The 24,201-nt window shown below is 35.0% G+C and overlaps 1 protein-coding gene across 1 annotated transcript in view; it reads right to left on the bottom strand.

Annotated features, from left to right (window-relative positions):
- Positions 1-24,201, bottom strand: part of DPYD (dihydropyrimidine dehydrogenase) — an 802,527-nt gene that overhangs the window by 285,527 nt on the left and 492,799 nt on the right. The window lies entirely within an intron of this gene.

The following is a 24,201-nucleotide window of genomic DNA, read 5'->3' on the forward strand; positions in this document are numbered from 1 at the left end:
GTACAGGGAACTATGTATGGACTCATGCACTTCCACCTCCTCCATTTTAAGCTGCCACAGCTGCCAACAGTGGGCACCTTGGTACACAGCAGTAGAAACAAAACCTCTAAAAAAAAAAAAAAAAGAAACAAAACCTCTAACATGTTTTGCTTTTTAGGATAATGATTAATGATACTCAATTAATAAAGCACTTATTGTATCACTGAATATTGATATGATTCCCTTGCCTTAACACACTGTTGATACTTAAGAATCAACCAAAGATGTTTCACATACTTTGTAAACATCCTAGGATTTCATCTATATTCCCTATTTCAATTCAAAATGTTCCCTTCTCAGAGGCTTGGCATACTGATTTACAATAGAAATAATGACAGGACCTTTTTCAAAGTGATTGGAGCCTTTCTGGTATAAACTTTATACAGCATAATGAATGTGTTGGCATTTGGTCCTTATTTGCATACTATAAAAATAAAACAGAGTGTACAACAAAGTCCCTGTTAAATTCACATTACCTGTTAAATGAAGATACTCAAAAGGCAATGTAACCTAATTAAAATCAAAAAATGGTATTCAAGCCTACTTATATAACTTCTAAGATAACACATATGCACTAATATTTGCAATGCACGCAAAGGGTATACATCTCATTAATTACACTGGAAAAAAATCCCCAGACTTCTTTGCTCTAATTAGTCATTTCATAAAATTTTCTAATTCCAGTATTAGCTATTTCAAATGTTGGGCTAAAGTCATTTTTGTCTATAATCAATGCATGAGCAATTCTAATCCAAAGCAAACTCTGAAGGATCTTTGCAGTTTAAAATTTGATGTTTTTCACAATAATATATTGAAAGTTTGAAAATAAGAAAATATTTCTTTTTTTCTCTTAAGTGTTCCATTTTCTCATTGTTCATACTTTCTGGCTTGCTCATGAATGCACAGATGTTGACATCAATGCTGTTTTTAAGCAACAACAATGAGGTGTTTGTTTTGTAATCTCTTCCTCCTGTCTCCCACATATAATTACATGATCTTGGAAGCTTTCAAAACACATAGGAGAAAAGTAGCCTTTTAAGATGAAGTAATTGTATGGCTGGGGTTTGTAGTCTTCTAAATTAAAGGTAGATTATACATTTTTCCTACCATATAAGATTTGCTAATTTGAGAGTTCCTTTAAAAAATAAATTTATAAGCATATGCTTGTCTTAGGAATTATTGCATAAAGATACACATAATCAAGAGCTGGGGGAAAAGGTATTAAGACTGTAATTTTGGGTCATCATATGCTTTCTTTTTTAATATTTTCTATATATTTTCAAAACACATCATAAAAGCCACAGCATTGATTGTTTTAATTACTTACAATAAGGCAAAGAACAGCCTCTAGAATAATTCAATTTAAGAGACAAAGTCTGGTTCAGAACCTTTTGAATTATTTACAACCACCGCCAATTGTTCTATCATTTAACGAAGGAAAAGAGAGGTATCCTTCCCTCCCCCACCATCAAGTCATCATAGTAGAATACTATAAAAGCTTGTGATGAGGATTTTAGTCTCAGATGCAGCCCATGTCCCCACATGTCTCATAAATTCTTCTAATGCATTTTCACATGCATGATCGTGAATGCCTATTCAGTGAAAAGGTTTACCATATGCTACATTTTTCAACTACCAAGAACAAAGGGCAAATGGTTCCTGGCCTTGTGTTTGGAACAAAAAGTATAAAAGCAAAAGAAAAACCTCTTACATTTTTACTAAATAAAAGAATGAATACAGATTGTAAAGACCCAGGGGAAGCTTCTTTTGGCACCATGCTGTTCATTCTTGAGACAAAAGTATTCAATGAGGGACGGATGAAGAAAGAGAGATAGAGACTTAGTAGTCCTCCTGCTTACTTAATCCATTTTAGTAAGAAACTTTTTGTGCTACAGTACAGCATAAAGTGTTTCCTTCTGTATAATTTCAGAGTGATATGAATTTCTGCTACTTCTTTAGGAAGAATTCACAATATAGTTGGTTACTATTAAGCGTTCTTCATTTATTTTTTTCTTTTCCCCTTCAAGATACTCGCAGGTATGCCTCTTGAATCAAGCTAAACAATCCCTTTCCTTTTTCTCTTTAAAAATATATTCTAATAACTCAAAGTACTATTTTTCTATTGAGAAAATAAGTCAGAGGATTATTTCTCAATAGAAATTATTCAGCCAAGCCAGAGAGACTTACTGCATTTGTTAAATGTATAATATATTCCTCCAAATTATTTATGTAAATAATATATGCATATGCATATATAGAAAACATATAAATTATATACACAAATACATGTATACATTTTCCCCTCAATTAACTACCCCAATAACTACAATGAAACAGCCACCCATGAGCACAAATTACTCAGCCAAAACAGACACACAGACACACACACATTAAAAATCCTATAAATTGGAAGAAAAAAATCTTAGTATACAAATTTTAGGTTAAAATTTTTGTCCTTTCTATGCATAGTCCTTCTTTTCAAATTGTAACGTACTACAATTAGTCTATCAGTTGGTTACCAGCCTTGGTTGAGTGCACAAGCAATTTCTGGCAAAGTACTCACTATATCAAAATTCCATAGCAAATATGTTATAGGTGCTGCAAAGCTCATCATATGGAATGTTATCTCTATCTTATACTTACAATATCTAAGAAATGACAGGAAAAATTCACTCAAAGCAAATTAGTGGCCACATTTCATGTGTTACAGGACATATATAATTTTGGTGTGGTGTCGGTTTCATAGCACAATTTTTTTGATGTGTATCAGAAGGGACCCAAAGTGGAAAATTAACTAGACTTTCTTTTTTTTTAATTTTTTTTTATTTATGATAGTCACAGAGAGAGAGAGAGAGAGAGAGAGAGGCAGAGGGAGAAGCAGGCTCCATGCACCGGGAGCCCAATGTGGGATTCGATCCCGGGTCTCCAGGATCGCGCCCTGGGCCAAAGGCAGGCGCCAAACCGCTGTGCCACCCAGGGATCCCCTTAACTAGACTTTCTAACTAGCAGCCTAAGATGCTCATCTAAAAATACTTGTGCCTTAATAGTGTTTTCCTTCTCATAGCAAATTACTCTGCCCCACTTCATTTCTTATTGCCCGATATGTGGTAACTAAAGAATTTCTAAGAGTCAAGTCATTCTAGGTGCAAAGCATTTTAGTTCACAACCTATATTTTTCTAAGCTTGCTAACAGAAAGCTGCACTGAATTATTTCTATTGCCTGGCTTGGTTTTTGGTCTGGTTTGAAGGGTCAGCTTCTTCATCTGGTCAATTCATCTCAAATAATTTTGGCAATGAATCTTTTTTAGGCCACTCTAAAGCATCATTATTAAACTAGGTATCTCATTTAAAAAAAAAAAACACTCATCAAACCTTTAGTACTCTTTTGCTAAGTTTTCCTTTAATAAATTAAAATTTGTAGTACGACTGTTTTTACTTCATAGGAAGCAACTGCTCCTATAATTATGAGGAAGAAGGGAAAACATTCTTTACGGGGAAAAAACAAACTCTAGGAGCCATATAGGGTGAGAAGAGGGAAAAACTACAATCCATCTACATATTTTTCAAGGACTTCCTTACTGAAGCAAGTGTCATAGCACTGATTGATTCTAATTTAATCAGTTGATTTTTCCATACTCTCCACCCTGGAAACAACAGTTCATTTAAAATAATAAAAACTCCTAAGCCTCTGGAGTTTTCCACCTTTAAATGGGATACTTATCGATAACATGGAGTCATCCAAGCCTTATCACTGATGATGTTTTTCCTGAGATCCCTGCACCCCTTCTCTGTGATATATTAGTGTGTGTGCATCTGTTTGTGTGTGTGTGTGCTTGTGTTGTGTAACTCTTACAGCATGTACAGCATGTAAAGCTATGGATTTTATGAAGCAATGTTTTTTTTTTTTAATTAATTGTTATTTTTATGTGTTTGTCCTGTCTGCCCAGCAAATTGATATCCCTTTGATGGTGGGGATTCTTTCTTCTATACCTTATTGTTCCATGTAGAGTGTCTTACATATATTAGCTACACTCCTGATTAAGTAGATATGGCAGCTATTCAATATCATCTTACTATAAAAAAGATTAAGAAAATGATTAGTATAGCAAAAGTAATCCAATAATCCTGATGCTTAAAGAACATTGACTTTTTCAGTTTTCATTTTGCTAGATTTGGGAATTAAATCAGTTTTTGTTGAGAACCTGAAAAACATGTCACAATATAGGATGCTTAACAAAGAGGGCAATTTAATTCCTTATACATCTGAAGAGATTTCAAACCATGTCATTCCATTTACCTATAAGGACTAAATTCACATGAATTAGCCTCTCACTCATGTAATGTGGTGTAGAAACTTATTGTCTTGTCAATGGCTCATGTAGAGTTATAAATTGGAATAGGTGAAGGAAATGTATCCAGTGACTACAGTAGATGGTGACAGTGCTAAATCCTTCCAGAATCACTGAGTAAATGCTTTTTGTCCAAAGTGCCTTACCTGTAAGTTTAATCTATAATGATATTTAATTTTGAAAATATTATTTTGTTTTAGCCTCTAGGTATACAACAACATATTTTTATTTGAAATGGATCCTAGAATACTTTGAGGCCATTAGCATAGCACTTCTCTTGAAGTACTTCTTTTGGTAGTTCGCAGTTGCCAAAATGTCACATTATTGTTGGTAAAACAGAAAACAAAAACACTTGTACCCAGAAATTATTAGGGATTTACGTCCTATAAAGCTATCTATAAATACAACATAATTTTAAACTATGAAAATGTTGTTCCACTTGTTACTGGGATGATAGGATTAATGTAAACCCTCTGAGATATCCTTAACCTGGAGGTGTCACCAAATGCCTTCTGAGTTCATCTCTAGCCTAAATGATTTCTTATTGACTCATATTTTCATACCATTGGTTCTCAATGCTTACTCCAAAATATAGCCACACCAATATTAATAATGTTTAATTTTCAAAGCAGTGTATAGAAGGATCTTGACAACGTACTCTCTCTCCTGCTTGCTAGCTCTTTCACTACTGACAAGAAATACTCCTCAAACTCTACAAGGGAGGTCAGATGATATAGCGAAAGGACTATGGGTCTCCACGCTTAGTAGCTGTGGACTGTAGGTGAGTTTCATTTTATAATCTCTTGAGTAAATTATCAATGTCTGTGATCCTCATTCTCCTTATCTGTAACATAGGATTAATCATGCTCCCTTAGTGAACAGTTATTTTTTAAAGGATTTCTATTTATTTATATGCAAAGAAACAGATTGCTGTCTCTATCTCTATTGCTATGTCTAATCTTATCTCCATCTCTACTTCTATATCTGTATCTCTAAGAAATAAACATAATGCACTCAACAAGTATTAGCTAGGTCCTCTGCCTTTGCAATTCTCTAAAATTAGCATATATTTCTTACATATAAATACTGAATGAAATATGTAAATTTCAATTTCAACAAATAACATATTACAACACATGCCTTTAAACAGTACAACTGTGTTGGAAGAATGGTTGAGGGAAGTATAAGAAATACATTTCTTTTAAATAAAGCTATCTATAGTAAGCAGAAATTCTTTGAATAGATATATTCTGTTGCCTGGTTCATCTGATTTTGATTTTATTTTACTATGCTGTTTTTGCTTCAGTTTTTTTCATTATTGAAATACAAATATGCTTCTTATTAAAAAATACCTAGAACATCAAATCCCATGCAATAAGAGTGTTAACCATTGTAAACCCTGTCATGTCTCTGAGAAGCAGAGGAATTATCTTGTTATCAATTTAATAATGGAACATTGAAGTAAATGATGCCATCCACTGACACCAGTAACACTGTCTCTCTGGGGAAATTCATGTCTGTGAGAACTGTCAATCTAGATGGATACGGACATATTAAACATACTCCCTTCAATCCATAAATCTACCCTTTCTGGGATGCCTTAATAAAAAGATTCCTTATTTTGATAAAGACAAGCTATGCAGGATATCTTGACATTACTATCTATAATCTCTATTTAAAAATTTTTTTTTGGAAGAGGTTAGTAAATAATTTAACATTTTCTTCTCCTTCCTTTCTTTAGCATAACCCATATGTAAATATGTTTCTGAGGTTTTAGATGAATAAAGTAATAATAATTACACAGAGATGTAGGAAGTAGATAAAAGGTATTGTTTCAGCTATTTGCTCTGGCAAGCTTTTCACAGAACACAGTTTACCTTTATTAGTTTGCATTGAAATTGCCTCTAGTTCTAATTCAGATGGTTGTAAGACAATTACTTATATTAAAAATATCACACATTTTCCCATGAGAAAATATGACAAGAAAAGTAAAAGTTATAAATATATTAATTAAATATATAGTAGTAGAAAAGAATGAAAATATTCTCAGTATAAAAATACATTGTAACAACAAACCAAAAGCAAGAAATCAGTTCATTTGCATTATGAAATTACCAAGATGTTTTGGTATCTGAGATTGTTGGAGCAGATTAAATTGCATAAGTGGACACACGTTTTAGTTGAAGACAAGAAGCAATGATATCCTCAACTCTTTCCTAAGGACTGAAAAAGGAAGAGTAGATATTGATAAAAGGAAAAAAAAAAGTGGAAGTAGGAATCCTAGAAAAGGCTCTTGAAACACCAACTAATTTTGAACTCTTACTCCCCACAGGCACCAGAAATTCTATTTACCCAAAACCAAACCCATCATCTGCCTCCCCAGATCTTTTTCCTGCTGCATTCTATCTTCACTGAATGAGGCCATACAGTTGCTGGAAAAGAACTGAGAATCATTCAATAGGATTTTGCTACCCTTGCTATTTGAATAGTCACCATCTCTGGAAATTCTAATTCCTACACCACTCTAAAACTCATCACCTCTTCTGTGTTCATTACCTTTGTTCAGGCTGTTCTTATTTATCACCTGCACCAGATTCTACTATACCCCTGGTATAAGTAGCTATTTAATATATATAAATATAATGGCTTTAACCCTCACAACATTTTTATAAGATAGGCATCAACCTTCCCATTTTTAAAGGTTTTTAAAAAGTTAAAAATAACCTTTATTAAAGGTTCGAGAATTGAAAGAAAGCCTAGAAAAATGCAGAATGAAGAATAAAAATCTATCTCCAACTCTATCATTTGACTCCAGACCCTTTTCACAAATGTGAACCGCTACTAACATAGTTTATCTACATTATCTACATTATCCACAGTATGCACAACTGTTCTGCAACTTAATTCCAAAATTTATCTTGACTATTCATTAAATCAGCCTCTGTGGATATGTTCTTCCCAGTTTTTTTTTTTTTAAGATTTTATTTATTTATTCGAGAGAGAGAGAGAGAGAGAAGCAGAAACATAGGCAGAGGGAGAAGCAGGCTCCATGCAGGGAGCCCAATGTGGTACCCAATCCTGGGACTCCAGGACCACACCCCCGGCCAAAGGCAGGCATTAAACTGCTGAGCCACCCAGGGATCCCCTTTTCCCAGTTTTTTAAAACCACTAAACAATATCACAATAAACATTTTTTTACACATATGTTAGAGTAAATTCTTAATCAGATATTTGTATCAAAAGACACATGCATTCAAAATTGTATTGCTATGGTCAAATTATTGTGTAGAAAGGTTACAGATAATCTCACTAACAGTGGATGAAAATGGCTCTTTTCCTATATTCTATCATATTAATCAGAGTCCTGGCAAGAAGCAGATGGTACACTCAATTTGGGTAATTTGAGTAAAGATTAATGAAGGGGCTATTTGCAAAGGTAGGCTTGTGTAGGAAAACCACAAAAGACAGTGCAGGATATGAGAGGAGCCAATAGGGAGCCTTTACAACCCCAAGACATAATGGATGATGGAGAGTGCCACCACACAGAGCCTGTGACTTCACTAACAGTTATGGTGATCACGCAGGGAAAGGCACCCTTCTGCCTTAATGTCTCTGGTCTCCCCTGACTGAGCCCAGTTGAAAGCAGGAGAACAAGGTAACCTGTTATTGCAGATCAGCCTTCTAGATAAAGACACTGTGGAAAAGAGGGGAGTAGATCTGAGCAGCAAATTGAAAATGTCAACTATACTTTACAATTTTCTTAGTTGGAAATTAAAAAGTCTTTGTAAAAAAAGAGTCTGTGTATAATGCTAAAGCATGTAGATATTTTTATTCTGTCATCTTGGTTTCTGAACTATTTTATCCTCCTTTGCTAACTGGTTTTGTTGTCTCCACTCTTGCTCTGCTTCCATCAAGTTGCTACAGAGCCACTCAGAGATCTCTCCAAAATGCAAGGGAGATCTTATCATTTCTCTGTATAAAATCTCTCAGTAGCTCTTCAGGTTTCCACGCTAAAGTTGAAATTCCTGGGCAAGAATAAATGACCTTCACAATTGGGCCCCTGTGGTCTCGGGTCTCCAACTATCACGCGTGCTACGCATGCCTGCTACCCCAGTTTGCCTATTTGCATTCAGCATTCAAGGGGTACTAAGTCATTCAGTTACCAGTTATAAAACATTTTCTCACACTTGTATGTGACTGCATTACTATGCTAGCAGTGCCAGCTCCTCCTTTGCACACATGCAAACCTTTCAGTCATTCTTCAAGATACCACTCAAGAGTCCTCTCCCCTGGAAGGCTTTTCCTAACCAACTCTCCTCTTGGCAGAGTTAGGCACTTGGTACTCTCAGTCTGTAGGTGACATTGTGTGTTCTCACCTGAATATCGTTTTTTGAACTTGTTTACTTGCTTATCTTCCTCTTTAGGTTGTGAACAACTTGGGTTTGTTGCTTTTTCCCATTATTCACTTTCTCTTTGATATCCAGCACAGACTCTGATGTCTGACGGCCTAGTTGTGAGTCTTGAAGCCTTCATTAATTTGTTGTATGTACCTGTCGAAGTCTATTAATTTCTCCACCTTTTTAAAGCTATAAGTGGATATAATCACAGTGCCTTCCTAGGATTATTGTGAGAGTTAGAAGTTTTTAACTTTGCCAAGCTCTTAGCACTACGTCTAGCATAGAAGCTCTCGGTAAATGTTGTCATTAATTTTGTTAGCTCAAGAATGTTTATGTATCATCTCAAGCCACCAAGGATCCTATTTCCAAGAGATTCAGAGTGACTATTTGCATGAAAACCTACTAGATTTCCCTGGAGATATGTGAAAAGGTTTGGGGCTTGACACTAAAACTCTAGAGGACATCAAGTTTAAGATTTCTAAGCAAAGAAAAACAAGTGACTGCCCAAATCTCTGGGTAACCAAGAAACAGGAGAGTAGTTACTGTCATTGTCCAGTTCTTGTTCATTGCATCATCCATAACACATAAGAGTGCCAAGCATATAACAAGTGGTAATAAATATTCATTGGAAGAATATATATGCCTTAGTTTGGAATACAAACTGCTTAACAGTATTGACCACTTGTGGCCTGAGGTGACATACAAGCCCTTGTTCTCAGTGCCAGGGGAAAGAACTCTAACACCACATAGGAAAGGAAACACACCATTCAAAGAGCATGGTGACAATCTGATGGTCTGAAAACCATGACCTCTGGTGGGAGATTCTCCTTCAGCTTTGAGGACCTCATGGCAGGAGTAATAGAAAGAATGCTTCTAAAAGAAGAGGCAGGAAGAATTTCTATATGAGCTGAGGTTCTGAAATAGTAAGAATGAAATAGTAAGACATGTGAAGTACTAGCCTCTGAGGACAGGAGCAAGGAGATACAGAACAGGAGAAAAAGGGATTGGAATTCTGGATTAATACTGAGTGCTGCTTCTTAGTTCAAATACTCCTGAAATTGTGACTCATTTCTACTCCTTGTTTTTACTTTGGGAAAAGCAAGAGATGTAGAATTATCATCACCATTAATTGCAAGTGATATTAAAAAATAAACTTTTAAAAAGCAAAAGTCTATATTTTACATTATTATATTAATAAAGGTACCAATATTTGGATATGGAACTGTTTGTGGAGTTAGAAAATGCACATTTCAAACAAATAATATATTCATTAGGAAGAAGTGTACAATTAAAGTGAAGCATCCATCAGTGAAGCATCTGACTCTTGTTCTCAACTCAGGTCATGATCTCAGGGTGGTGAGATCGAGCCCCATGTCAGGCTCTGCGTGGAGCATGGAGCCTGCTTGGGATTCTCTCTGTCCTTCTCTCTGCCCCTCCCTGCTCATGCTCTAAGTAAATAAATAAAATATAAATCTTTTCTTTAAAAAAAAATTTAGATCTAGGTCTGAGATTTCTCATTTCCAATCCCATGGTGTTATTGGGTCAGTGGCATTTCCCTAAGATCCTGCAGGTCAGAATAGAGACCTGGAACACACGACAGGGTGGTGGGCTCTGGTGCTTTATTCACTGAACATCTACTATGTGCTGGGAACAGTGCTAAATCCTAGGTGTACAATAGGGAAGACAACAGATGTGATATTAGCATACATACCTCAAGATTATGGTCTGGTGGGGACTAGAAACATTCAAAGAATATAACAAAATGGTGTCGGACTACAAACTGTTATCAATGTTGCAAATAGGTTGCTATGCTAAACAAGCATATAAACAAACAAACAAACAAATTAATTAATTAATTAATTAATTAATGGATACTTAAAACTGATCATCCTTTCAGGTAATATCTCCTCAAAGAAGCGACAGGCAAATGGGAATCTGACAGAGGGTTGGAATTTGTTGGGTCATTAATGGCCAACTTCAAGTAACAGGAATATCACGTATCAAGGCCCAGATGAAGTGAGAAACAGTCATGTTGAAATACATAAAAGAAGACTAGTTTTGCTGGATGGTAGTAACTGAGGAGGGAATGAGATGAGATGCTGTCAGGGGAGCAGATAGCAGTCACAGTAAAGTGTTGATCCTAGCAAGAGAAACCATATTGAGATGATTTTACTGGGCATGACCAAAAAACTCTCTTAACTCTCCTATGCTGGCTATATGTCCATCTTCTTCAACTCAAGGATGAAGTTAAACAGACCTGAATTCTTGATTTTATTCAAGTATGTAGGTAACCAGATTTCCATCCTGTAAGCTCATTTTCTGTCTGGTTCGTGTCTGGCCAAGTGGGAGGAGGGGTATGATTATGGCTAAGCGGAGTAGGTGGATGGAAAGCGGCAACTTCTTTTGTTCCTTTCCTTTCAGACCTGATATTATCCTAAAGAAGAGAGTACAAAATGACACTGCATCCCTCCTGCTGGGGAGAGTGCAGAATTGGTCATGGGCAATTGTGAGCGCTGAGCTGACATAGTACCCTGGTGACCTGAACGAGTTAATGCATTGTCCAGAAGCTCTAATTTACAACCAGGAAGAATCTGGAGCATTGAGAGGCAGATTGAATAGGTCCATTTTTACCCATTGTGATTTCAGTGACAGGTCCGGTTTGCTCTAGTCTAAACTGACTCACCAAATCATGCATTCAGACAATTAAATCACTGACCCTTTGACATTTTGTAGAATCTTTGCAATGTAACACAGCACTGTCACTTCAGGTTCCAGCTTTATATGCCCTTTACTTTCCAGTTCTCTTCTCTTTTTAGGCATTTTGCACTAAAAATCTTCTTTGACACTCATTTTTAAATAAGATATTAATACTGTTTCTTATCTTTCTATTATTAGCCTGGGAATGTAATACTTAGCTCATAAGCTTGCTATAAAAACAGATATACAACCAGAAATACAGCTAATCCTTTTGATTCTAAGATTTGTACCTCTTTCATACACCAACACTAAATCATATGTTTGTCTTTTTGTGTAGAACTTTCTTAGTGTATAATACACTTGTTATAATACATTTATTTTCACCTACTGGTTTTGAAACACAACTCCAATAAAATATATAGCCAAAAACAATGGAAAAAATGCTTCTAGGGCAGTTCACAAAACTAACTAAAATCATATCTGGAAAAAAACTTAGCACTCTTTCAAAGGACAAGTGGAAAAGTAGTCCCCATAATAATAGGTGTTTAATGGTTACATGGGGGAGCTCCAGAACTTCTGTGAGGATGATTCATGGAGAAATGGCTATGATACTGCTGGATGGACAGGGGACAGAAATGTGTCTACACGGATACAGATAACAACTGAGAGCGGTAGTTAGAATACTGTTGGCAAAGAAAAGATAAACAAGCTACAGATAAGAAAGAGAAACACAGATTAGAAACCAGATCTGCTAGACTTTGAGAGAAGGATCCTTTGGCCTCACTAGTTAAACTGTATCATCAGAACCACAGTACAGAGAAAATAGAAATTGGTTATAGTACTACACATCTTTTAGTATTTGTTACACAAATATTTACAGTGAAATTCTCTATGACACTCATTACAGAGTTTTGGCTCATAATTCTGACAGGATCCTTCTGCCACCTTCATAAGATCAATTCTAAAAAGCCTTCTCCCCCTTCTCCAGACTCCAATATTAGCATGTGGTCTGGTGGGCCCATGTTCTAGATTCTTATGCCCACAGTGAACTAAATCCAAATGCTGTTTCATTGAAGTAAATTTTTCTTAAGTGTTTTCTACAATATGCAAACCTAAACAATTAAGAGTTCCAGACTGGCCACTGGAGCTTCCCATATGATCTTTATTCTAATGTGTTCCAAATGCACAGGCTAACCAATCAGTTAGCACAGCCTTTAGCACAGGCTAAAAAAATCAGTTTTTCAGATTTGAAGTGTTTTTGTATTTAAAAATATATAAGACTATGACAATAGAGTAACATTTATTAAATATATATTAGATAAAGAGTCTGCCTTGGAAATTTAGGGCATGTGATAACTATGCTTATGGTAGTATATTATAAAAAACTGAAAAAATGTTTTGGAGAATGTATTCATTAATTTAAAATCCCCAGACAACAAATATGTGTTCATTTGGCATACATAATTAATTTTGTTTTATTAAGTATAGATTAAAATTAGCATGATAACTAGATGTTACTAAAATACTTCAACTTAAGAAAAACAAATGCAAAATATCTACTCTCCTCCTTACAACAATACAATACAATAGATTATTAAGCTGATCTCTTTATTAAACTGATGATTTGCCTATTTAGAACCTTTTGGTAAAACACAATTGGGCAAATCAAGAGATTTCAGTGTAACATGAGAATTCTATAAAGCGACAATTATCAAAGTAGACAGCAGAATTATTGTTATTGTCTTATTAATTAAATATTAGTCAGGAATATTTTATTGCTAAAACTATACAGATTTCAGAAGAAAAGAAAAAATTAGAGATTTCTACTCTCTTTTTATGACCACAACTTTTTGAAGACTGTAATCTCCTGTAACGATCCAGCTCTTTGTTACTCCAGAGGAAAATTTAGAAAAGACATTTTATAGAAACAGATGTCTATGATTAGTAAGTTTTCATATATGGTTGTGCTTCTGCATTACAGATAAACTTCAATATAGATAAATGTATATCTGGCATTTTACAAAACAGACGTCATCTAAGCATGCAATGGCTTTATTCCAATCCTCTCACTCTGATCAAGTCCTTCTTCATAAGATCCTAAAAATGTTCTTACTTGAACCTTTGACAGAATTCTTTTAATTATTCTCTTTTTCACAAGTTTCAAACCTCGCCTGCATTTTAACTGCACAATTTCATACATATTATACATACTGGCTGCAGTTAGCTGAAAAATAAATCTACATCTTCTGAATTCCTTACAACTCAATCAAAGAACCTAGTAAAGCAAACATAAAAAATCATAACATATGCTACTTATATGACTGATGCACACAGATGTTTGTTACGCCATTTCCTCTAATTTTCACTATTTTCTTTTTTTTCAAAATTAAAAGAATTAATTGAAATTGTTGTTTATTGATTATAGGTTTGAAAGAAGAGTTGTAGAACCAGGAGTGGGCTAAGAGCTGGAGAAAACAGAGAGGAATTAAGAGGCAAGAGCTCATGGACATGTCAAAAAGCACATATGGTGGTGGATACAGAAGGCAGGGGCTTTAGTTCCAGTAATAGGATCTCAGCTTTCAAGATAGTAGAGGTGGAACATTTCCTTAGGAAAACAAGGACAGGAGCTGTCTATAGAAGAAAGGTAGTGAGACGTGATGGCAAAAATAATCAGGGGATACAAAGTCAAGATATGATAACAAAAACCATAAATGTTGATGTTAGAGTTGCCTACAATGATGGCAGATAAAGATTGAAAGTCATATGAGAAAGTTCTCATAAATTTTTGGAGGTGAGAAGGAAGAAGAGATGGCAATGCAGAGCAAGGAAGAACGTGGCTTAATCTCATGACATATGGCTCAATGACAAGGCATAGTTAACTACATACCTACAAGTGGAGTGGGAATCCAGAAGAATGCTGGTTACAACTACTGGCTTAAGAATAGATATGTGGTGTGTAGTGGTGGGGAAGGGAAGGGAGAATGGAAAAAAAAAGGACTTCGATTTGAGAGAGTTTGAGGAATGCTCCCCTTTTTCAAAGGAAATAGATATTTTATTAAGGTAGATATTAAGAGTCCAGGAAAATATTAAGGTTATCAAGAGATGTCAAAAGGATACAGGTTTCAGAAGGAAAAGTAGTTAAAAGGAAGTTTCTATAGGAAGGAGCAAATTTAAGTCCTATTGGGTGATAACTGATTAGAGGGAATGAACCTGAAGCAATGGTGCAGGACTCTAACGACAATATAAGGAGGGCAAATAAATCAGTACCTGTCCAGATTCAGGCCATTTAAGACTATTTGGAATTTTGTTTTATACAATGTTCCTGCAAATTATGACATGAGAGATTTCAGATTCAGAATGGGTAGGGGAATTTCAACATTAATGCAGTCATAGAATATGTAAATTAAGTTGATCCTGCATTATTTCATATTTAATCTTCAAACATGTTCTTTGGGAAAATTCTTATTAACAACCACTGACTTTGGATACTACGACACAAAAGGAAAGGCATAGAGCCAACGATTTGTTCTGTATTTGCTTGTGTTTTTTTTTTTTTTGAAATTAATAATCTGTTTGTTGGTATATCCATCTTTCAGATATTTGAAGTGTTGAGAATTAGACAAAAACGACCTTTCTCGTCCTCTCATTATTATCTCAAGATCCAACATAAACCAACTTCTATTTCTGCTTGGTCAAATGACTGACATTTCTGTGTGCCCAAAGATCTATACCTTCATCACAGACAGGCTATAATACAAAACTCCTGTTTGTCTATTCTAGGAAATTACTAAGAAAACATAACCCCAATCCTTCACTCTACACTAGGTACCAAAATAATTTCACAGCTGATTTAAAACTCTTACCCTCATCTTCATGCCCCAAGTGCAATGTGACCTGTCTAGCCAGGAAACTAACAGAGCATTCTCTCCCTTCCTCTTTCTGCAGTGTGTTCCCCAGCTCCCAGCAGTGGTCTGTTCCCATAGTTAACCTCACAGACAAGATAAAGCTTTCTTGCCCAATGAAGCAAGAAGAAAAAAAATCTCTCTCTGAAAATGTACCTCTGTCTCAAATTTTTTTTCCAGAAATAGATATTAATCCTGCCCCTTTGCCCATTCAGCCAATAGTCAAAGAACCTCAGAATATAAAAATTCTCAGTAATTTTCTATGTTGCTCCCATCAAACCATTTCATTACATATGACTAAAATGAAGTAGGGAACAGAAAATAGTATGTATTCACCTCTGGAATGATCTCATATATTTTCTGAGCAAGAGATCCCACTGGCTTCTCTTATGTGCAATTCAAAGATGCCTAAAGAAATGACTAAGTATTTATGGTTCAGTTAAAATGTAAAAGCCTTTTCTTCTACTGTTCAATACCTACTGCAAAAATACTACTGCAACGTAAGTTACATGTTACAAAAGTGATTTCTCAGCTGCAGGGAGAGATCCATTTAATCAAATCATTGTCAGAAATGTAGCATCTTCAGGGCCATGATAAAATCGCCAATCTCTTTGTTTAGGATAGGACTGTGACTTGCCCAAGTTCATAGAGTCGGCAACAGAGCTGTAAAAGACTCTAGTTTTCCCAAACCCTAGTCCAGCATTTATTCATTTATTCCCTTTACCTCCATGATTTTCCCCCATCCATCCTTCCCACCCCCCTCAGCCAAACTGCAGGCTTCCTAGTCAATGAACCAGTTGCTTGAAATTATTTTAGAAAGTCAGTTCTTCAAATTCTAAACATGAAAAACAAATAGAAAGACCCCCCCAAAAGTTAATAGTCAACAAATATTTATTTGTGTGATTATAATGTAGCAGGCACTGTATAACAAAATTAATAAAATGGAAGCAGTGGGGTTAGGAAGGCAGTATATTTTGTTCACACAGGGAAGTTTCAGAGTTTGAGCTCATTACTTATAAGTAACAAGGGGATTATGTGCTAATACGCAGCTAAGACTGAAAAGTCCAATCGACCAGCCAAGAAACAACAACTAAAAGCAAAACAACAAAAGCTATCTGGGTCTTCAAAAAATAACCTGATAACAGCTCTTACACAAGTAAATGATTCGTATAATTTGAAAATAAACATGTTGAAAATCTAAGAAGTTCTTAATTTTTTTTCAGTGCGTGTAGGTGTTTTTAAGTTTATTATGTGAGAGATCCCTGGGTGGCGCAGCGGTTTGGCGCCTGCCTTTGGCCCAGGGCGCGATTCTGGAGACCCCGGATCGAATCCCACATCGGGCTCCCGGTGCATGGAGCCTGCTTCTCCCTCTGCCTATGTCTCTGCCTCTCTCTCTCTCTCTCTCTCTCTCTCTCTCTCTCTCTCATGTGTGTGTGTGACTATCATAAAATAAATAAAAATTTAAAAAAAAAGTTTATTATGTGAGTACCATAAGAAAGGTTTCTTTTCAGGATGTGCATATGGTTATGACAATACTGCTGCATTAATTTGAACTGAGAAAATGGCTGGCTTTTACCCAATAGAATATTGGGTAAATAAGGTATTACAATTTTTAAAGCATTTAGAAAATTTTACAAGGATGCAAATGATGACAACAAAATATGATTTCAGAAAAATTTAAGAGCATAAGTAGTAAAATAACATTCTTAGAAGTGGATGCGAGAGGGATGCCTGGGTGGCTCAGCGGTTGAGCATCTGCCTTTGGCCCAGGGCATGATCCTGGAGTCCCTGCATCAAGTCCCACATCAGGCTCCCTGCATGAAGCCTGCTTCTCCCTCTGCCTATATCTCTGCCTCTGTGTCTCTCATGAATAAACAAATAAAATCTAAAAAAAAAAGGGGGGGGGATACAAGAGAAATTTGAAGTTTGGTAGAATTAATACAAATTATTATGAGCTTTTATAATTGTGCAGACAAATGTTAAATGTTTAGCTCAAATTATTAATCAGTGTAACATGATATACATTTTAGTAAATTTGAGTTAATGAAGACAATAAAATTATATTATGAGTATGACTGGAAAGATGAATATGGTTTAAAACTTTTTTATTTCACATAATTTCATTTTATTTTTTACCTAATCAACTTGTATCCTTCTTAAATTTTTAGTAAATTAATACTATATTGGTAAATATCTTTATGTAAGAAATAAAGTGAGCATAAATTTGTCTGCCTTAATCATAAACAGAAAGAAGTATTTATTACAGTTTGCAATTTATTCTTTCTTTTCTTTCCTCTTCCTTTTTTTGCTTATTGATTTTTTTGGTCAGAAGGCATGATTAAGTAGGTATTGTCATAGGTGACTGTGTTATCTATTAGAGAGACTAAAAACGTTGGATTTTGATTTCCTGGCTTTGCCCCTTTCTAGAGTTTTTATCTTGGGTGAGTTGCTTTTTAGTTTCCAGGATTAGTTTCCATATTTGTAAAGTGAGAAAATAATACCCCCTGTTTAAAATTGTGATGAGCATTAGCGATCAAGTGTGTCTATTACTCAGCATAGCAACTGGAACATGATGGATAGTTATTACTAATGAATTTAGTCATCATTAATTATTATACCCTGACTAATAGATATTTGCAACATATAATTCTAAAAGATGTGCACCTGGGCTTTAATACTATTCTCTTCAATGTGTTTTATTTGATGGTGGGAGAGGGAAAAGGGAGGAGAGGAATAACCAAAATCATCTATCTAGAAAAAGAGGCATGGTGTCCTTAATAAATGTGGACAAACTGAATGCTAATTTGCATAACTTTGGGACCAGTATCTTTAACCTTCATTTTTTTCCTTAGTAAACAAACAGATTGAGCCAGATGATGCTTGATAATTAATGATTCAAAGATTCCCCGGCATTCAAGGACTCTATGATTAACAATTCAGTTATGTTTATTGAGAATGCTAAAAAATGGCAACTCCAGTTTTTTCTACTAACATCAGCTTTCCCTCTAAGATTAGAAGGCTGTTCTGGTGATAATTGGGAGTAAATTTTAACATAAATCAGAAAATCACAGCAACTGCATAGAGGTTCTTTAGTTAGAACTCCGAGCATCTGATATTGCCCTTAGAGAATTTCAGTGTGTGATTTGCTGTATTATATGTAATCAGTTACTGGTAGACTTTGATAGATTTGGTCATCTGTTTCCTAGACTCGGCCAACATGGCCTTGGGGACATGGATTTTAAATAAGAATAATAATTTAAACAAAGTATTTTGACAGTTGTCTTAAAAAAAAAACCTCTTATGGCAAGTGTCCTTTATTTATTTGCTGATTCTTATAGATTGTTGAAAATTTTAAGAAATGTACATTTCCACATGAAATTTAATAAACGTTATAATGTATATGAAAGAGAAGCAGTTGAACTGGACTGGGCATGCATGGAGCATGGTCATAGGAACACCAGGGAACAGAGACCTATATGCAAAGAATGACAAGACACAGTGATGTATGCATTGAAGAAGTATAATTATCCTTCCCCACATCTGGTTCCTCTTATCAAAATTCTAGTTTACATCTATCTATATGCCTTTTTAGATTTGTAAAAACTGCCTATATATGAATCAATCTTTTTCAGAAGGTAGAAAAAGTGGAGCCCAAGGGTGCAAGAGAAAAAAGAGAAATAATACATAGTAGAAAAGGCTTAGGAATTTTTGCCAGATAATCTTGGAAAAGACTATAATATGGGGCCTTAGAATTAGAATGGACCCCTAGAAAAATTCATAAAAACAAAAAAGAAAAACTAATTGAGCTCCTACTATGCACTAGCTACTATTTGAGGGGGTTGAGATTCAGGAATAAAAGAGAAAAAATTTAAAAGATATCTACACTGGTGAAAATTATAAGTTTCATGAGAAAGGAGAAAGAGTAAGTTTCTAGAGAAGGAATAAGTTTCGTGAGAAAGGAGACCCTGTCTTTTTCATTCAATACTATGTTCTAAAATAGTGTCTTATACTTAGTACATATTGAAAAAAAATGGTAGAATAAAATTCAAAAAAATAAAGAGATACTTTCAATAGTAAAGAGTATTACTGGGTTTTGGGATAAGGGATAGCCTTCCACATGGGGATCATAGAAGGCCACTGTAAGATGGTACCATTTGAATTAATAATTTATGTTCAAATCTCTTGTATTTCTTTATAAGATTGAATTTCATCAATACTAGAGCATTGATGTTGTCCCACAGATTTCAAACACTGTGACGTGTTCTTTGATTTTTCAGTTTGGGTAACTTCTCTTACTCTTTCTATTCCTTGATTCTTCCCTCTGCCATATCCAGGCTCCCATAAGCCTATCCCATTAATTTTTCATTTCTAACACAGTATTCTTCATTTATTTCCATATGGATCTTTTTAATACTTTACGACTCTGATAAAATTCCGTATCTTTTCATGAATGCTTTTCACTGGAATTTTTTTCACATTTATCATGGTAGTTTAAAGTCTCCATCTGATAATTCCAACCCTATCTATGGATAGAACTGCAAGAAAATTTTCTTGACCCTGGGCCACATTGTTTCTTTTTCATGTCTTATAATTTTTTATTGTATGCCAGATAGTTTGTATAAAAGAACAGTAGAGGTGTGCCCTGGTGGCTTAGTCAGTTTAGTGTCTGACTCTTGATTTCGGTTCAGGATATGATCTCAGGGTTGCGAGATGGAGATTCACTCCATCTCCAGGCTGGGCATGGAGTCTGCCTAAGATCTCTCTCTTCCTCTCCCTGTACCCTACCCCACAACTGGTAAAGACCTAGAATGCCTTGCTGCCCAAGCCTTCAGCAGGGCTCTGCCCCGTAATTGGAGAAGACTGTGTTTACCTCAGAGAGGTTTTCTCTCAGTTTGGATGCCTTAGCCCCACATATGGGAGGCTACTCAATGAAGTAACATGGGTAAGAGCTGCTTGCTAAAGACTGGTCTGTGTCTCGGCTCCTTATATTTTCGCACACCAGACCACTCCAAACACATCCATTAAATGTTTTTTAAAACTTCACTGGTTTCTCTTTGATGACTTCCTTTCCCTCCCATCATTTCAGCAGGGAGCAAAGCAGTCATGTGTTTCTTCTCTCCAAAAGAGAGCTTATCACTTTCTGGAATTTAGTTCCTTTAGGTTAACTTGCATTTTCAGATCTTTGCTAGTTGTTTTTTTAATTTTTTTAAAAGATTTTATTTGTTTATTTGAAAGAGAGTACAAGCAAGGGGGAGGGGAGAAAGGACAAGCAGACTCTCCACTGAGCACAGAGCCTGACCAGGGGCTCGATCCCAGGACCCTGAGATCATGACCTGAGCTGAAGGCAGACACTTAACCCACTGAGCCACTGAAGTGGCCCTCAGCTAGTTTTTGAAAAGTCAGATTTTGCAGTTTATCTGACTTGTTCTCCTTGTTAGGGTGGCAGTGGTGATTTCTATGGTTTTCTATGTCTGAAGGAGAAGCAGAAGTCCTGCCTCAATTTCAAAGTCACAATCTAACCACACTGCCATCTATCTTGGCTGTTTGAGTTGGGAAGTTCTTAGAAGGCGGTAACCAAAGACAACGGCAACAACTCTACAAGACACGACACAAAACCCTGCAGTTAAATAGTTCGTATGAAAGTATATGAAATGTGAAGTATTTGAGATGTAATTACAGTCTAGGTAACCATAACAACTATTGTTATGCACTGCTATAGGTCACTGTTTGTGTTGATTACTACACTCTTTCCAACAATTCATTAAAAAAATGATCACACATATAACTTTTCCAATCTATAAATGTATTCACTTCCTATATTAAAGCACCTTCCCCTGCACCTTGTAACCCAAGAGCCATAACTAAATTTACAATTTAAACTAAATCAAGCACAAACAGTCACTGATCATTTTAATATTGGGGTTTTAAAGGACACATTATGAAGAAATTAAAATGCAAAAAAGCAGCACAAAGTTAAATTAAATTATTTATTATGGAAAGATTAGTCAATCTAGTTACTTCCCTAAATTTTGCATGAATAAAATATTACAAAAAATTTCCTTTTGGGTGATCAGTATATAGATCAGAAACTCCCTGAAGAAGCTATATTAATAAAGTTAACTCATTCCTTATTAATGCTCCAGGCATTTTAACAACATGCGAAGTGAAATATCCCCCTCAAAAAATGACTTTAATGGTAAGTTATTTCTTTGCTTCACATACACAATGGATAATTAGTTCAGGAAAAAAATCTCAAAGGGAGAAAAAATAGCCAACTGTGAAATTCACAAATACTTTTCTTGGATTGGGTACAAATGCTATTCAGGCCAATACCAGGGATGCATAAATTCTTTCTATCCTATTTACAATCCAGTCTTGATTAGTTAGGAGCTCATTTTCCAGTTTGCGAATTATCTAGGTCTTTGATTCTTCTCTTCCCTCTGGCTGATTACCTTTACCATTTCTCTGCTCATTAGCACCTCCACCAGAAGGGGAAGAAAATCCAGGTGAAAAGAAAAAGCGAATCATACGTGAACATCTTCAACTACTCTAAAGCTTGCCTTTTAAAAAAATGTTAATTTTCTATTGTAAGTGTATGTATGTCAGATGTTCTGTTATCAATATGAAAGTCTACCATTTACAATCTGAGAAAAATCCTTGAGAAATTACTTACCTTCCCCGAGCTATCAGATTCTAGTATGAAATGAGGATGATTTTCATGCCTTCCTTACAAAGTCATTATGAGGTCAACTCAGAGAAATAGAGATTTGTGTAAAAATAAATGGGTATACACAATTAGTAAGTTATTTTGTTTTAAGTTCCAAAACTCCTTTTCAATTTTTGCTTCTTGTACTTCCCTTAAGATTTGGGGTTTACTTTAGCAAAAAGCTCATTGTCGAAAGATGCTTGTTTTTTTCCTTTCCTTCTGTTCCTTTTTTTTTTTTTTTTTAAGTCCTTCCATTTATCTCTAACACGAGTATGAAATGCACTCTTGGTATAAAACTAGAAGATACTGGTAAAAATACTGTATTGTTATTGATGAATTCCATTCATCAACTCTTCCCTGTGATTGAAATGGATAATTGCAAGTTCCCTGTATAGATATACATTATTCCTACTAACATGGCCCTCATTCTAATGTATATTTTCATAACTGCAGTTCTTAAAATGAAGACAAATCCCACAGAATACAATTTTCAGTAATTTGGAGGGTTCATTGTACATATTTGTTCTATCAAAGTTTACCTCATTTGTAAGAATGTTTGGTTTGCCTGGTGATTAAATCAGTTGTCCAAGGCCTCTGTGACATTTTCCTTTTAGATGGTTTACAATTAATTAGATATTATTTGTAGGTCTCAGATAGAGACTCAAATTCTCCTTAAATGGAATCAGTTATCCAACCATAAATAATGGTTAAAAAAAGAAAAAAAAAACAGTCATTATATTACACTATACAAATCTTTAAAATAGCACTACTAGTTTTTATTATTGTTTTTTTAACTCTCTTAAAGAATAAAGAGAATACTTCCAAGTAAATGTCTTAAAAGACCTAAGGGGAAAATATGAAAATAGTTCCTTGTGAAAAATAAATCTCTGGAATATTCCCTGTAGGGTACATTGTAAAAGAATAAAATGCCTAGTGGCAAAAAAAGAAGCTGGGGGAAAAATGTTGTCTATCAGCATGCTCCTATCCTCTCCAAAAAGTAAAATAGGATAAGCAGTTTGTAACAAAGTATATGCAACACATATAATTGTAGTGTCTTATGTTAAATAAAAACCTTCATATTCCCTCCTACTTTTAAGCCTCTCATAAAACAGTAGTGGTTTCTTTTTTCTGTTTTTTAAATGTTCCTAACTTTAAGACAAAAAGGTATATTTTAGGAACATGCACGGGGCAAGGAAAAGAGAGTAGAAGGTTTTATTTGATCCTTTCTCACTCCTGGTTTCCTGAATATATTAAGAGTCGAATGTGTTTGAGTAGAGTTCTCTACAAAAACATTAGAACGATGAGAGATTACCAAATCGGCATTAAGTAAGCGAGCCCACTGAACAAAACTCAGAAGCTATTTAAGTATGGAGAGGGTTTCATTTTATGACATGGTCTGGTTATGTAGCAAACATATACAATATATAAATTGTTTCTATTGCCTCTCTCATGAGCTAGTTTATACTAAGAAAGAGTCTAAATTCAATGCATCATAGCCATCCCCAGGGTCTCTTTCAACATGGTTCAGTGTATTGCATGCCATACTTCCAAATGGAGAAGAAAATATTGGTACCCAAAAGGCAGCCTGACAAATTACAAAGTAAAGGGGAGTTTGAGAAAAAGTATGTTGTAGGCAGTTAATGCCTGTATAATGTGGACTATTTAAAAAGCTTTGGTAAATTTTCTGCTGATTTTTCCTTTAGTGAATGACATGAACCACTAGCATTTTTAATGTCCCACAAAGCAGAAGCTCAAAAATCAACCCAATGTTTCTTTTTTTTTTTTTTTAAATACAGCATAAGGTCATTTTAGCCTGTTAATTCCCATGAGTCAGTATCAAAGTGAATGTGACCAAAATGCTAGACAATTTTGTGGAAGATAATAATTGACTAAAAAAATAAAAAATAAAAAAAAATAATTGACTGGTGGCTCAAACAATGGGATAGGGATTGAGGAGCTTGGTGACAGGGGTTTACCAATCCAATTAAACCCAAAATTAATTCCCAGGACACATTCCATGAAAAGTGTCATTATAATTTTAAACTGAACCTATTTTTAAACAGATTTATTGAATTATATTTTTATATATGATATATATTCTACATATGCTA

This window comes from Nyctereutes procyonoides, unplaced genomic scaffold (assembly GCF_905146905.1).
Source record: "Nyctereutes procyonoides isolate TBG_1078 unplaced genomic scaffold, NYPRO_anot_genome, whole genome shotgun sequence".
Taxonomy (NCBI): domain Eukaryota; kingdom Metazoa; phylum Chordata; class Mammalia; order Carnivora; family Canidae; genus Nyctereutes; species Nyctereutes procyonoides.